The sequence below is a fragment of the Eptatretus burgeri genome, chromosome 5 (genome assembly GCF_056783735.1).
Source record: "Eptatretus burgeri isolate ZD-2024b chromosome 5, Ebu_testis_v1, whole genome shotgun sequence".
Lineage (NCBI taxonomy): Eukaryota > Metazoa > Chordata > Myxini > Myxiniformes > Myxinidae > Eptatretus > Eptatretus burgeri.
The window spans coordinates 78,911,507-78,927,989 of record NC_140965.1 but is presented as its reverse complement, the minus strand read 5'-3'; the positions used below and the strand labels follow the sequence as shown (position 1 = coordinate 78,927,989).

General features: G+C 44.1%; 1 long non-coding RNA gene across 1 annotated transcript in view; it reads right to left on the bottom strand.

The window, feature by feature from the left end:
* The window catches only part of LOC147026763 (uncharacterized), an 86,390-nt gene extending 70,121 nt beyond the window's left edge, over positions 1 to 16,269 (bottom strand). The window contains exon 1 of the long non-coding RNA XR_015058496.1: positions 16,143 to 16,269. This is a non-coding gene — a long non-coding RNA (uncharacterized LOC147026763). The remainder of the gene's footprint in view (positions 1 to 16,142) is intronic.
* Positions 16,270 to 16,483: the final 214 nt, after the last annotated feature.

The window sequence follows — 16,483 nt, the reverse complement described above, 5'->3', positions numbered from 1 at the left end:
GGTTTGGCAGCCACATTGGATTTATCCTAAAACCCAAAAAAGCTCTTCTCCAGATCGTCTGAACAGATAGAGGGAAAGCCTGACGAAAATGTTCCCCAAGCTTTGGGAATACCAGGGTATTCACGAATAATTGATAGGTTGCATGGTGTGGCAGCCATATTGGATTGAGTGAAAATCTTTTTCAAAATTTTTTTCTCTTGAACTGCTTCATCGATCAATGTGAAACTTGACAATGATGATCTAATAGTAATGGCGAATATAGATGTATTTCAACCTGATCAGATACATGGTTTGGCAGCCAGAATTGTTTTTTTTTTGATCTGGGTTATTTTTGATTTTTTTTCTCATTATTATTTTTTTTTTGAATAAGGCTCACTTGGCTCCACCTGGATGGGGTTGAAGAGAGAGGAGCAGCAGCTGAAATGTGAATCCTATCCAGGTTCCTCATGATGACTTTATCTTTGCTTTTTACTTGTTTGTATGGGCGTCGATTGGTGGGGGATGGGGGGACATGTCCCCCCCACTTTTTATCAAGGGGGGGGACAACATATCGATTGTCCCCCCCCCCCACTTTTTCATTGAACGTAAGTTACGTAACACAAAACGAGCTGCTCTAGTACAACCAGGCCGAGATGCTCCTCAAATACAAGAATAAAATTATAAATCTCTATTAAAGTTTTATTGGTCTATTATAGTTCTATTAAAGATGATAGGTTAACAATTCAACATTGAGAATCCGTGCTTCCCAAGCCACGGTCTCCCACCAGCCAAGCGTCCATAGCGACGTCGCTTTTTGATCCTTCGATGTCGGCTCTTCCTATCATTGCGAAGCAGAATTCGCCAAGCGTTGGATTGTTCATCCACTAACAGGGAACGTGGACATTTTGAGGTATGTTGGGACGTTTTCGGACTTTGTGTCGTCATTTTATGAGTGTTTAAACAAATCGCGGCTTCATGGCCCAGAGCGCCACGCCTCGGATAGTGTTAGGCCGCAACGGCTCGGGGCCCCTTTAGCGACCAAAATAGTTTATTTCACCTTTCTAACTTATATCGCCGGATGCCTGATAGTATTACCTGCACGATGATGTGTGTGTTTAAATTTTGTGACTTTGCACCGTCGAGTTATAAGCCAATAAAAGATTTCGCGGTCTGGTATGCTGATTGAGATGGTGGAGCCTGTGCAGGATGACGCGGTTTCACTCTACCGGCTCGCACGAACGAACGGAAAGATATTTTGTAATTCTGTTTTCATATTTCGCAGTCGATAACAGTGGCCTAAATCCCAACGTTGAAAACCGGGTGAAAAAAATCGAAGGAAAGTGGGTATTTTGGCGACTAAATTAGCTTTGAATACTTGGGAAACATAAAATAAAATGCGCTGATTCACTCGCTTTAGCGGCGGTTAATGTAAATAATTTTTTCATCGGTACTTGGACTTGGGGGAGGTTTTGACCTACAAAACGAGATGTATCATTCGGTCGTCGGACTTATGAGGATTAAATTATAGATTTTAAAAGGTAGCTGTTGAAAAATATGCAAAATTCACCTCAGCGGTTCGGACAAACGAACGGAAAATTATTTTTGAATTCTGTTCTCGGATTATACATTATCTACAGGGTAGTAATGAGATTACCTCGAAAATCCGATTAAAAAAGGCTTAGGCTTAGTACCTTTGCCGCGGCTTGCAATTTTTACAAGGAAAAATAACGTTCCGGAAGGAATTTCTCGTCCGCCATCATCCGAATAATTTCCCGTTTGCACGAGGACAAAGACGAAGGATAGACCGACAGAATAAGGTGTCTCATTAATCTGTGTGATTTGGAATGATTAAATTAGAGATTTTAAATGCAGCGTTGAAAATAAAATAGAGGATTATCAGCGTCTTCTTCACCATGTCGACCCCACAATGGTTCTGGGTCCTTTAGCGACCAAAAATGGTTTATTTCACCTTTCTAACTTATACCGCACTATACTTAAACAAAACGTACGGGCACGCACTATACTTAAACAAAGGCACACGGTTTCAAAGTTGTGTTTAAAAAAAAAAAAATTGCACGTACGGGCACGCACTCGTGGAAATGAACGTATTTACAAATCAACAAACTATGCACAATAATTGGAAAGAAGAGAGTGCACGTCCGGACGGCAACAGATCTTAATCCCTCGTCTCCTGGTCTCGTGGTTTGTGAGAGGTAAATAATTACACAAGCCGGTAGGCGACGAGGGTTCCGCTAGGATCGAAGCGCTGGATACGATGCTTTTCATTCTGACCGATCCACCGACGAAGATTCATTGCCAAGACCTATTGGTTCACATACAATTGTTCCTCTGCCTGGCAAGATTTTTCCTATTGCGTATTTTGCCAACTGGCACTCCTCATAAAAAAATGACGGTAAATAGACACCCGATTTTTGAAGGACTACCATTTGAAAAATAAAACCTCAATCAAAAATCGGCTCGAGTAAAATTTTCTAAATATCTCAAAGTGTTTAATTCCGAAGTCTCGTTTCTCTACATTCAAAACTGAAGGACAAGTATTGAAAATACTGTACGCGGTTTTTTCGGCCGTTGCACAGCAACGGGTGGTTGCTGGGCAACGAAATTCAAACGCGCACATTCCCAGTATATATTCCACCTCTTGGCAAAGTTTCATCGAAATCGGTTCGCTGGTTCGTGCTGTGGAGCCTCGCGTTGCGCGCGCGCGCACACACACACACACACACACACACACACACACACACACACACACACACACACACACACACACACACACACACACACACACACACACCCACACACACACACACAGACACACACATACACACACACACACACACGGAAAACCCGACAATAAGGGATATCTCGTATATATAGCGAGTCCAATAAATGTTCACATTACAACTGATTTTAGCTCATTCCTTTGGTGAACCCTTTTGATGGCATGCAAATCAAGAACACAATCTTTAACGATGACGCTAACTATGAACCAATAATATCATTATCATCTCACTTAACTTTTGCTTATTGGTTAATTAAATGCAGATTAAATAAAATTATGAATATTAATAATCCCAGGTAATAGAGTACCAGGGTACCTGACCCTAACCAAAAGTAATAAGCGCATAGCCGGGAACTAAGCGAGTAATGGAATGCTAAATTAAGAATTGAACTCGTATCGGTGCTCTTTTAGTAATACACGTGCTATGCAAAGCTTATCACATGTCAACATTGTGCCTGGAGGTATAGTGACCTAGCCAAAAGTAAGCTGACCTTAAAAATGCCCTGTTACGCAAAAATAACCCTTATAATTCACATGTCAAAATTTATTCAACTGAAATGTAATTTCCTTCTCGTTTCATAGAGGATATGGATATCAGTTTTTCGCGACAGCATCAAGTCGCACATCCCTGACCACTCTCCTGGAGTAATCAAGTTCCCAGAAAGAGGTGGACGATTCTAAGGAGAAGATGGCAGAAAAGGGTGCATGTGCGAGTACTCGGCATAATTTCCCAGATCAGCCTTTTCAACCTCATGATGTCAGTTGTATCCCAGTCCAAATAATGCCAAACCGAAAGTTGAAGTTTCAGCAACAGTGGTTCAAAGATTTTCTGTGGCTTCATTTTGATCAGAGCATCGGCGGTGTACTCTGTCACACCTGTACGGACGCTTCTCGTGAAAAAAACTTACCGAACTTGCCCACTGTGCAGAAGACTCATTTGTCTCAAAGGGCTTTCGTAACTGGAAAATGGCTACAGAAAAATTCAGACAACACGGACGATCAAACACACATAGGCTTTCCTCTGAAAATCTGAAATGTTGCAGAAGTCAACCTGGTGTCCATGTGCAGCTGAGCAGAAAACTGCGAGAAGAGCAAAGATCTGCACGGTCAGCACTTCTGAAGATTATCACCTCACTGCAATATTTAGTCCGACAAGGTTTTGCAATTCGTGGGAAGGATGCCTCTGAAGGGAATTTCAAAATGCTCTTACAGTTGCGGGCCGAGGATGATATAAACATCAAGACGTGGCTGTCAAGGAAGGACGTTCACAAGTGGAGAAATTCAGAACGAAATTCTACAGTTGATGAGTCATGCCATCCTCAGAAATATCTGCAGTAACGTGAATGAAATGTCCACTCAGTTCGGACCCGTAACTGATGGAACACAAGATATTCAGGGTAATGAGCAGGAGTCGGTGTGTGTGTGCTATGTGACGGATTCCTTTGATGTTCAGGAAGATCTCATCGGCCTCTACCAAGTATCGTCAACAACAGGAGTATCACTTTGTAAGATGCTTCAGGTTGTCCTAATTCGGTGTCAACTCCCTATTGAACACCTTAGAGCACAGACTTACAATGAGGCAAGCAACATATCCGGAAAGTACAAGGGCTGTCAAGCACAGCTAAAAAAAACCAGAACCGCTGGCCAATTATGTTCACTGTGGAGCTCATGTCACCCAACTCTTGCATCCAAAGCCCTACAAACTGCACCGTTCATAAGAGACGCCCTTGATTATGTCCAGGTACTCAGCAACATCTACAACAACTCTGGAAAATTCAAGCATCTGTACTTGAATATCCACGCTGACGATGCTGACACTCCTTGCCCTACATGCCTGAGGCCAATTTGCCCGACGCGTTGGTTAACTCGTTCTCCTGCCATGAAATTGATATTGGATAACTATGAAGCGGTACTGGATTCCCTTCAACAAGCAAGTGATGACTTTGGTACGAACACGGCATCGCGAGCCAACGGTATTCGAAGCTGTCTTTCATCAGGAAAGTGTTTTCTCGGTTTGTTTGCATCATTGCCCTTTCTCCAATCCCTTGAATACCTCAATAAGGCACTTCAGGGTTCACAAGTTACCATCTCTGGTATGCTTACTGCTGCAAAGGTAACTGCACAGAATCTCCAATCTCTCCGTACCGACCAGACGTTTAAGGAGGTTTTCGAAACAGCACAACAGAAGCTCCAGCAGTGCCAACTAGATCCAGTGACCCTCCCTCGTAAGTGCAAGCTTCCGAAGGGACTTCATGGAGGCACGCAGGAGTACACTGCCAATTCTGCAGAGGAGGTATACAGAGTTGAATTTTTCAAAGTCATCGACAGCGCATCTGAGAACTTGAACGAGTTCTTCACATCAAATGACCTCATGGAGTATAGGGACTTGGGTGAAATGCTCCTGTCTGGGTCATTCAAACCACAAATAGTCCACAAATATCCCAAACTGTTGGATTCCCTAGAGCAAGAACATGGCTTCTTTCGTAACCAGTTCAGTGGTTCATCTGTTGAGGATTACCGTAAGATATTCGTCGACATGGTGTCGAATGTTCCCACAGGTAGAACGTTTGCTTAGGCTTCTATTGGTTTCCCCAGCAAGTTCATGCGAAGCTGAACGGTCATTCAGCGCACTCAGACGTATGAAGACTTGGTTACGTTCCACAATGACCCAACAACGCATCAACCATCTCATGATCTGTCATGTTCACCAAGATCGTCTGACTGCACTTGACCCCCAAGACATTGCAACAAAGTTTTTAACTGGATCGGCAGACAAGAGGGTTCATATTTTTTGGCAAGTTTTAAGGTAAGTTGACCAGACTCATGTAATATCAATTTGTATGTCAGTCTCGTTTTCAGTTTATGTTTAGTGAATCAGTTCAAGGGTCGTGAGAAGGAGGCTTGATAAACAATTATATATATATATATATATATATATATATATATATATATATATATATATATATATATATATATATATATATATACACACATATATTTCTTCTTCTTTCGGCTGCTCCCGTTCGGGGTCGCCACAGCAGATCATCCGTATGATCCGCATAGTGATGTGGCACATGTTTTACGCCGGATGCCCTTCCTGACGCAACCCTGGTCGCCTCTTACAACACAGGGATATGGTACACCTATTTTAACCGGGGTATACACCGGCCCAGTACACTGGTACTCATTTCGCCGACCTCGGAAGGATGACAGGCTGAGTCAACACCCTGGTGTATTAATTCGGCTTGAACTCAGGACCTTTTGGATCCCAAGCCGCTGCCCTAACCACTGCGCCAACACCAGGCTATATATATATATATATATATATATATATATATATATATATATATATATATATATATATATATATATATATATATATATATATATATTTCTTTGATGACATTTGAAACTTTGAAATGTGTATGATTAATGTTTAATTAATTTCGCTCCGTCTGCTTACATTTGATAAAAAGATGGTCGATAGATGGTCAGATTAATTTAAGGGATTTGTGTGATCAGAAGGCAGCTTGTCAACGAGCGTATAAAATCAAGAATTTGCAAGGGTAGACTTGCTGTGTCCATGCCGCACGAAGTGGGCTTCGTGGTCTGGACATGCAATGTCGCCCCCCCTCCCCCCCCCCCACTTTTCAAAAGCAATCGACGACCATGCTTGTTTGGGTTCCTTCTGATGACTCCAATACAGAACTGTACCTATTTGGGCTTCCATTTGATTTGAATTGAATTTATTTCAATCCAATTCTGAATTAAGAATAATAATAAACGTCATGGGCCAGGGTCAGGTGTCTGATCAGAGAGGGGTTGCATCAAAGTGGGATGTCTTGGTACCCGGTCATCACTGCCTGCAGTTATAAAGTGGCAGTTCTAGTTATGTCTCTTATTAATTACGTAACACACCAGTACACAAACACCACACAAAATGCACGATACGAAACAAGTCCTGGTGAGGGTCTGCAATCTCTGATTACTCTTTTTCTTGTTATAAATGGAGCGTGTCCTTTAATCTTGGAAAATCTCACAATCTTGTGCTGTCACACCTTGACGATTTAGCCAGCATATGCCGACTTATGAAAAATTTGTCTAAAACGCCGGCACACGTCGAATACGTTATGGGTAAGTTTTGATAACATTAAGAACACGCTGAAAAACACTGCCATACGTCATAGTATGCTGGCTTTCATCCTTGTACTTTGCGGTTGTCCTCAAATTTTAGCATGCTTGAAATTTTACGACGTATGCCAGCGGATGACTCACACGTTCCGCTATGCTGGCCATAAGTTGTAGGCACGTTATGTGATCGTTGACACACGTCGACACACGTTACTTGTAAATTACTCATAAGTCGAAACACGTCGAGGTAATGATTAGCGTACCCGAAACTTATTTATAAACTATGAGTAACGTGTTGTAGGCACGTTACATGATCGTTGACACACTTCGAGGCACGTTACTTGTAAGTTCCTCATAAGTCGAAACATGTCGAGGTAATGCTTTGCGTACCCAAAACTTATTTCTAACCTATGAGTAACGTGATTTGAACCTATGTGTAACGTACCTCCAACGCATATGGACATATGTAGACATATTTGATTGACTTTTTCTGGACGACCACAGAACTTACTGAATGTGTTTCTAATTTACAGCTACCGTATAATGGCGTATTGGCAGCGTTAAAAAAAAACAACAACAATAACTTCCGATATTTCGTCACGTGCATTACGTCACGTCCGATGGCCTCTTCAGTTTGCTCATGTCTTATTCGTAGTTCCTCCTCTGTGAATATTTTCTGTTTGAGGATATTGTCACGTCGACGTCGAAACTTAAAAGCAAATGTCCGAATATATTTTAAAATTCGTGATAGAATAAAAAAAAATGGAAATTAAAAACAACAACAACAACAACAACAACAACAACAACAACAAAAACTTCAGATATTTCGTCACGTGCCTTCACAGAGCCAAGGAGAAAAAAGAAAATGTGCCTTGACGGAGAAAATTTGTTTCGGGTATGCTAAACATTACTGTGTTGAATTGAAGGTCGTGACATGTGATCACATGTCGCACGGCTCGAGCACGGAAGAGATAAAGCTGAGGTTCGGCACGGTCGGGGGTGATTGTCCCAGGGGCATTTTCGTTTCACGGCGGCGGTTCACTTGGTGCTCGTTGAATGGTGAGAATTGAGAGTATATCGGACTCCGTGCTTATACTGATTTATTTTGCGGTGATTAGTTGCGCGTGTGTACCTTACTGCTTATGTACTCCTTGCTGCGTCTGTATTCCCTGGTGTGCCCGTAGAAGCGGCTCCAATCAAATGGAATAAAGCCTACACTCTGAAGGTTCATCTCTCGTTTTCATTTCAATTTATTCCATTTGGTTTTCTCGGCTCTCTCAACCAACGATGGACAAGATCTACAAACCGGAGAGGTTCGACGCAGATCCAAACGCGACTGACTCAGAAATGAAATGGTCGCATTGGTTCCGTTCCTTCTCACACTATCTGACCATCATCGAAGAGGGAGCTGACAAATTGGCCGCCCTTGTGAATCATGTCTCGCCCAGCGTATACAGGCTCTTCTCGGAGTGCGACACATACGAAGCAGCGATCGACGTGAAGCAGGCGCTCTACGTGAAGCGCAAGAACGAGGTATACATACGACATCTTCTCAACACACGCAAGCAAGCAGCCGGGGAGACAATCGATCAGTTCCTGCAAGCTCTGAAACAGCTGGGAAAAGACGGCAGCTTCCAGGCCGTAAACGCCGAGGAACACCGAAATGAAGCGACCCAGGAGGCATTTATCCAAGGACTTAGATCAGCCCACATACGGCAACGCTTACTGGAGAAAGCGCAACCCACTCTTGAAAAGGTAGCCGACCAGGCTCGAGCAATGGATACGGCTCAGCAGCAATCTGAGTCATTTGGGACACCGATGCTGCTAATGAACGCTGCTACGGTGGAAACTCAAGGAACCCCACAGACGCAGACACAGCCTGACATAGGGGATGGAGAAAAACCCGAGGAGTCGGATACCCAGACCTCGTCAAACTCCTCAGCTGCTACTCCGGTTGGTAAATGCTTCTTTGGTGGGTACAAAAGACACCGACGCCACAAATGCCCCGCCAGAGATGCCACATGCATGAATTGTGACAAGAAAGGGCATTATGCCAGGGTATGTAAATCTACTCTAAGGAGAAATAAACCCACTTCTGCGGCTCTCTACTCACAAAAGAAACTAACTGCAGCCTCACCGGGGAATCTATCCAAGGCTATCATCAACGTACGAATTAACGGGCATATGGCTGAGGCACTGATTGATACCGGTAGCTCTGAAATTTTCGTCAACAGCTCACTAGTGAAGGGCAGGAAATGGATAATCCACCCGACAGACAATACGGTATGCATGGCCGCCACATCACTACAGTCCCGCGTACGAGGGTACTGCAATGTTGAATTGGACGTAAAAGGGTACACGCATCGGGATGTAAGGGTACTGGTGCTTCGTGATTTATGCGCAGACGTAATTCTGGGTCATAATGTCCTCAAGCAGCACACGAGCGTCGAAATACCCTTTGGAGGAAGCAAACCTCGTCTAATTTTAAATGCTTTGACCACCGCAGAGGTAACGTCCCCCCAGCTGTTTGCTAACTTGTCGCCGGTCTGTAAACCGATAGCGATCAAATCGCGGCGATATACCACTGCTGACATGAATTTCATCACTTCGGAAACCAAGCGATTACTGGAGGAGGGAATTATAGAACCGAGCGATTCGCCATGGCGCGCACAGGTGTTGGTCACCGCCAACCAGAATCATAAGAAACGAATGGTTGTCGATTATTCCCAAACGGTCAATCATTTCACCCAACTCGATGCCTACCCTTTGCCGCGCATAGACGAGATGGTCGAACGCGTGGCCAATTATAAGATATTCAGCACCATCGATTTGCGAAGCGCCTATCATCAAATTCCCATCCGAGAGGAAGACAAACCTTACACCGCATTCCAGGCAGGTAGACGCCTCTACCAATTCAGGAGGATTCCATTCGGTGTCACGAATGGAGTAGCTTGCTTCCAACGAGTTATGGACGACATCATCTCAGATGAAAACCTCAAAGACACTTTTGTTTACGTGGACAATGTCACAGTGTGCGGTAGGGATCAGGGGGAACATGACATGAATCTGGACAGATTCTTGAGCATTGCTAGAAAATATAATCTGACTCTCAACTACGAGAAATGCGTATTCTCGGCAAGGTCAATTGACCTTCTCGGCTACACGATAGCCGACGGCACGATTAAGCCTGATCCTGAACGATTGCGTCCACTTCGTGAGCTACCCCCACCTCAGGACCTGCAGACAATGCGCCGGGTGATCGGCATGTTCGCTTACTATGCGAGATGGATTTCGCAATACTCCGAGAAAATACATCCCCTAGTGCATTGCAAAAACTTTCCACCAGATGCCGCTGTTGTAACAGCTTTCCACAACCTCAAAGATGATATCAGTAATTCCGTGGTATTATCGATCGATAGCTCAGTGCCCTTCGTGGTGGAAACAGATGCTTCAGATCACGCGATAGCTGCTATGCTTAATCAGTCTGGGCGGCCGGTCGCGTTCTTCTCGAGAACTCTCTCTGGAAGCGAGCAGAGACACTCGGCGATAGAGAAGGAAGCGTACGCCATCGTCGAAGCGCTGCGGAAATGGAGACATTATTTACTGGGAAACCACTTCACGCTCGTTACGGACCAACGATCCGTGGCATTCATGTTTGATGGGAAAAATAACGGGAAAATTAAGAATGAAAAAATTATGAGATGGCGGATAGACCTAGATTGCTATAGTTACGACATAGTCTACCGGCCTGGGAGGGAAAACCCTGCTGCAGACACCTTCTTTCGGGTCTACTGTTCGGCGACAATCAGTCGGGCTTTGCAAGACCTCCATGTGTCTCTGTGCCACCCGGGGGTAACCAGAATGGCACATTTCGCACGCAGACAAAACCTTCCCTATTCTATCGAGGATATTAAACAAATGAATGCTTCATGCCCTGTTTGTGCTGAACTAAAACCCAGATTCTATGGCGTGGCTTCTGGCAGACTGATCAAGGCCACTTCTCCCTTCGAGAGACTAAACATTGACTTCAAAGGGCCCCTGCCGACCGAGACAGACAACAGATACATATTCACTGTTGTTGATGAATATTCAAGGTTCCCTTTCGCATTTCCGTGCTCGGATATGACCTTGGGCACTGTCGTGAAATGTCTGTCTGACCTCTTCGCTATGTTTGGGAAACCTTCGTACATACATTCAGACAGAGGGCCGTGTTTCATGTCGGCCGGGCTAAAACAATTCCTATTAGAGCACGGCATAGCAACTAGTCGAACGACGGGTTACAACCCACAGGGTAATGGGCAGGTGGAACGATATAATGGAGTTATTTGGAAAGCCGTAACTCTGGCGTTGAAATCAAGAGGACTGGGCCCCGAGCGGTGGGAGGTTACCCTTCTCGACGCTCTGAATTCCATACGCTCTTTGCTCTGCACGTCCACCAATGCAACTCCTCACGAACGAATGTTTACTCACCAACGACGTTATGTTGACGGCCAATCGGTGCCCCACTGGCTAACCCATCCTGGAACAGTGTTCATGAAACGCCCGGTACGACAAAGCAAGTATGAACCCATGGTGGAAGAGGTCAAACTCATCGATACTAATCCAGAGTATGCTCATGTCAGGCTCCCGGATGGCAGGGAGACCACTGTGTCGGTTCGCCATTTGGCTCCCTCAGGTACTCCTCCCGCAGGTACACCACCATCTGGCACTCCTCCCTCTGACATCCCCTCCCCAGGTGTTCCCCCCCCAGGGACTCCACCCGAGAAGGGTGACGACGGAGCTGCCGCGTTCCACCCGAGAGCGATCGGGGAGTCATCTCCGGCACGAGTTGAGGCTCACCAAGAGGATCGGAAGCCTTCCTCAAGTGAAACCGCCATCTACTCCCGGAGAGGTCGACGAATAATACCCCCTCGCCGACTCAATCTGTAAAGGGGATTATCGGCATCCTCGATGCTCATGCTCCTATATGCTCGTTACATAATATATCGATGCTCATTACCATGCTCCTACAACTCAAAATAATCCTCACTGCTTGGCATGTATGCTTCTGTAGTTTAGATAGTTCGCGTTGCTTGAAATGTATACTCCTGTAGCGCTGAAGTAATCATGGTGCGTTAGTTGGGCCTCTAGTTACATTTTAAAGACGGGGAGAATGTGGTGAATTGAAGGTCATGACGTGTGATCACATGTTGCACGGCTCGAGCACGGAAGAGATAAAGCTGAGGTTCGGCACGGTCGGGGGTGATTGTCCCAGGGGCATTCACGGCGGCGGTTCACTTGGTGCTCGTTGAATGGTGAGAATTGAGAGTATATCGGACTCCGTGCTTAGACTGATTTATTTTGCGGTGATTAGTTGCGCGTGTATACCTTACTGCTTATGTACTCCTTGCTGCGCCTGTATTCCCTGGTGTGCCCGTAGAAGCGGCTCCAATCAAATGGAATAAAACCTACACTCTGAAGGTTCTTCTCTCGTTTTCATTTCAATTACCTCGACGTGTTTCGACTTAGGAGTAACTTACAAGGAACTTGTGTCGACGTGTGCCAACGATTGCATATCGTGCCTACAACTTATTCCCAGCGTAGCGGAACGTGTGAGCCATACGGCGAGTACGTCGTAAAATTTTCAGCATGCTTGAAATTTCACGACGTACTAGACGTACCACGAAAATATGACAGTGTACTTCATCGTTTTTCAGCTTGCTGTTAACGTATACACAACTTACCCATACCGTATTCGACGTGTACCAGCGTTTTAGACACATTTTTCATAGGTCGGATCCATTGTTGGGCAGTTTATAAAGAACCCAAACAGATCATATACTTTGCTGTAGGCGGCTAGCTGATCTTCCAGAAAAAAACCAAAACCCTGTCGATCCACTGCTGAAAATGCCTTGGTACGAAAAGCCTCCATTGGTATCAGCACAGCCGCAGCTTCTTCTACATGACCATAGTCAAGTAGCTGCTGATGGACATTATAATGAGGAACTCGATGTCATTCCACAACATGCTCTTCTGTTTCTGAAAGACCCTTGACAGCTTCTTGAAATTCATCAAACTGATCACGTTGTTCCGGGACAAAATTATTTGAGTGACCTCAAAACACCAACCAGAACTCCCTGCAAAGTTTTGCTGCTGTTGTTGATACACTGCAAGATAAGATTCAAGAATTCTGCAAAAATTCCTGTCCTGGTGAAATGGAAATTAGTAAATAATGAATGCGATTATTTGTTTTATTTTGTTTTGGTGTTGACATATTACTGACTGTGGTATAATGTCATCAGAATGGATGTTTAGGTTTGTTAATGTTGTGATGAGATCAATATCAATGTGAATGTGACCCTTAAAAGATGAATTGTTGATGTGTTTTTTTGTATACATTGTGGAAGCTTGTATGAGAGCTAACACACAAAACATATAACAAGGGGAGCAGGAGACAAAAAGGGGTGGGTGAGGGAAGCACAAAAGTGTGGGGAACAGAGACATTATAAGATATGTGGAAGGGAGAGGGATGGGGCAGGGTACATGGGGTAAACAAGATGGACACTACAGGGACTTTCAGGAAGGAAAGCAGGAAATTTGAAGCATGTGCGTTTCAGGTGGATTAGCAGGGGTAGAAAATATCAAGGTTTTGGATGGGAGGAAGATATGAGATTGTGGTGAACGGCTGTTTTGAAGACCTGGAGGGAGGAGTAGGATTGACGAGGGTGTGGGAGTTTGTTTCAGAGGTGGGAAAAGAGAGGAACAAAAGAGTGAATGTGAGCAGTGATTCTTGATTTTGGTAGTTTTACCAGAAGTGGGTTGCTAGCAGACCTTGAGCACCCTGCGGAAATATGGAGGGACATATTGCAGACAGAGCAGGGGGTCGAGACCAGAGAGGAGACTGTAGAAGACAGAAAGACCACCAACCTGTCTGCAGTGAGAGAGTGAGAGGCACAAAGACTCAGCTTCACTGCGGGAGATACCAATGATCTGAAATGCCTTGGTTTCCACACCGTGAAGCCGAGATATGTGAGAGGCAGGAGCACCATCCCAGAGGGGAGAGGAGTACTCCATCAGGCTGTGGACGAAAAATTTGAAGAGGAGTGGCATATTTGTTCATTGAATTTAACCACCAATTATTTTTGAGGTCAAATTTGTTGTATGGATTTTGCAAGTATCGTGCTCTACACGACGTTTTCTTGTTTGTTGTACATCCCCTTCCCAATGCCATATTCAGGTAATGCATGACATCATCACCGGGCACTGAAGGAAGGGAGTGCTTGGTTTTCACTCTTGGTTTTCTTGTTTTCTAGTTTGTTTGTTTTCTTGTTTTTTCGGGCGATATCTCAGCCATCCTTTGAGCTAGGAAGCTGAAATTTGGGGACAAAAGTGAAGATGTGCTTTGGCAAAAATGTAATTTTATATTTTTAGATTCATCAATTTATTGATTAATGACTTATTATCGATTTATTAATTACTTATTTATATTATTTCTCATCTGCAGAATATTTCAGGTACCTTTTGAGCTTGGAAGCTCATATTTAGACATGACAGTGACTAAGTGATTTGGCTATAGAGAATTTCAGATTTATTTATTGGATTCCCTAGATATCCCTTATTATCGGGTTTTCCGTGTGTGTGTGTGTGTGTGTATGTGTGTGTGTGTGTGTGTGTGTGTGTGTGTGTGTGTGTGTGTGTGTGTCTGCAACGTGAGGCTCCACAGCACAAACCAGCAAACCGATTTCGATGAAACTTGGTGAACAGGTGCCATATGAGCTGGGAATGTGCGCGTTTGAGTTTCGTTGCTAAGCAACCACCTGTTGCTATCCAGCGGCTGAAAAACCGCACGTTCACTATTTTCAATACTTGTCCTACAGTTTTGAATGTGGAGAAATGAGACTTCGGAATTAAACACTTTGAGATATTTAAAAAAATTTTACTCGAGCCGATTTTTGATTTAGGTTTTATTTTTCAAATGATAGTCCTTCAAAAATAGGGTGTCTATTTACCATCATTTTTTATGAGGAGTGCCAGTTGGCAAAATACGCAATAGGAAAAATCTTGCCAGGCAGAGAAACAATTGTACGTCAACCAATACGTCTTGGCAATGAATCTTCGTCGGTGGATCGGTCAGAATGAAAAGCATCATATCCAGCGCTTCGATCCTAGCAAATCCCTCGTCGCCTACCGGCTTGTTAATTCATTAATCAATTAATTATTTTCTTTCTTGCTTGTCCGGCGATATCTCAGCCGTCCTCTGAGCTCGTAAGCCGAAATTTGGGACAAAAGTGAAGATCTGCTTTAGCAAAAATGTTATTTTTATTACTTAATTATATATTATCGATTTATTAATGACTTATTTATTTTATTTCTCATCCTGCTAATATCGCAGGCATATTTTGAGCTGGTAAGATCATATTTGGACATGACAGTGACCATGTGATTTGGCTATAAATGGTATTTTTGATTTATCGATTAATGAATTAATCGATTAGTTATTCATTTTTCGATTAATTATTTAATTTTCAAAAGTTACAGATTCGGATGAAATAGTGGTGGTTTAGGTATGCTATTCGGCAATTGATTTAGAAATCAATTATTTTACGAATACTTATTTATTTTAATTCTGCAATTAATCAATTATTGTACATCGCTCCCTCCCAATTCCGTCTCCATGTGCCGCAAGGCAGCATCGCCAGGCACCGAAGGTGGAGGATTGTTATTGATTTATTTATTTGGCATGGGGGCAGTGTACTTTGAATGTTGCGCTACTTGTTCCTTTCTTTTCTAACCACTTCTCCTTGCAGTCGAGCTCTCACTACTCTCCTTCAGCCCTCTGATGCTCTCCCAGCTCATATCTCCAGCTCCAGCTCCAGCTCTCCAGCTCCAGCTCAACTAGGACATATCCATTCTTCCAGTAAAATCCCCATTTGGTCAAACGACCAAAATCCAGGTTCTGTTTCCAACCCACCCAGCTATCTGTTTTCCTCTTCGTTCATTCCCAAGCAAGTTCTATGCAACTGTGGCCCTATTGTCACTGCATTGGCTTTATATCCTTTGTCGACCTGTTGTTCCATGAGCCTCAATTTTGTATGCAAAATAAAAATAAAATAGTCTATGCATGGTTGAAGCAAACAGGTCCCCATGGTGAAGCCGGTGGCAGGAGACAGACACTACAAGACTTTTGCTGTAAACGGTCCCCACGAATTGATACATCACAGGCAGCCATGCGCAAGATGGTGTCATTATGTACCTGTGCAGAGCAAAGACTCACTCTCGAGGCTCTTGGCTCGTTCTCCAGGTTCTGCCGGAGTCTCGGTGGCAAGCGTGTTTGGGTACCTCTTGGGACGATGTCAGGACTACACGCAGCTCTACCAGCACTCGACGATTACATACATTTGTCAGTCGTTTATTATTAACATTTCATGGCCACCAGCCCACCACCCCGTCTCAACGTGAGCTGGATGCGAATTGGCGAGTTAAAGCAATACGTTTGTGAACCAGGATCTCTGGAGGCAAGGCTCGGGTCGAGTGGGGATCAGAAGAGCCGCACTCGCTGCCGAATGATTGAAAGCCGCTCCTAAGACTCTTTCC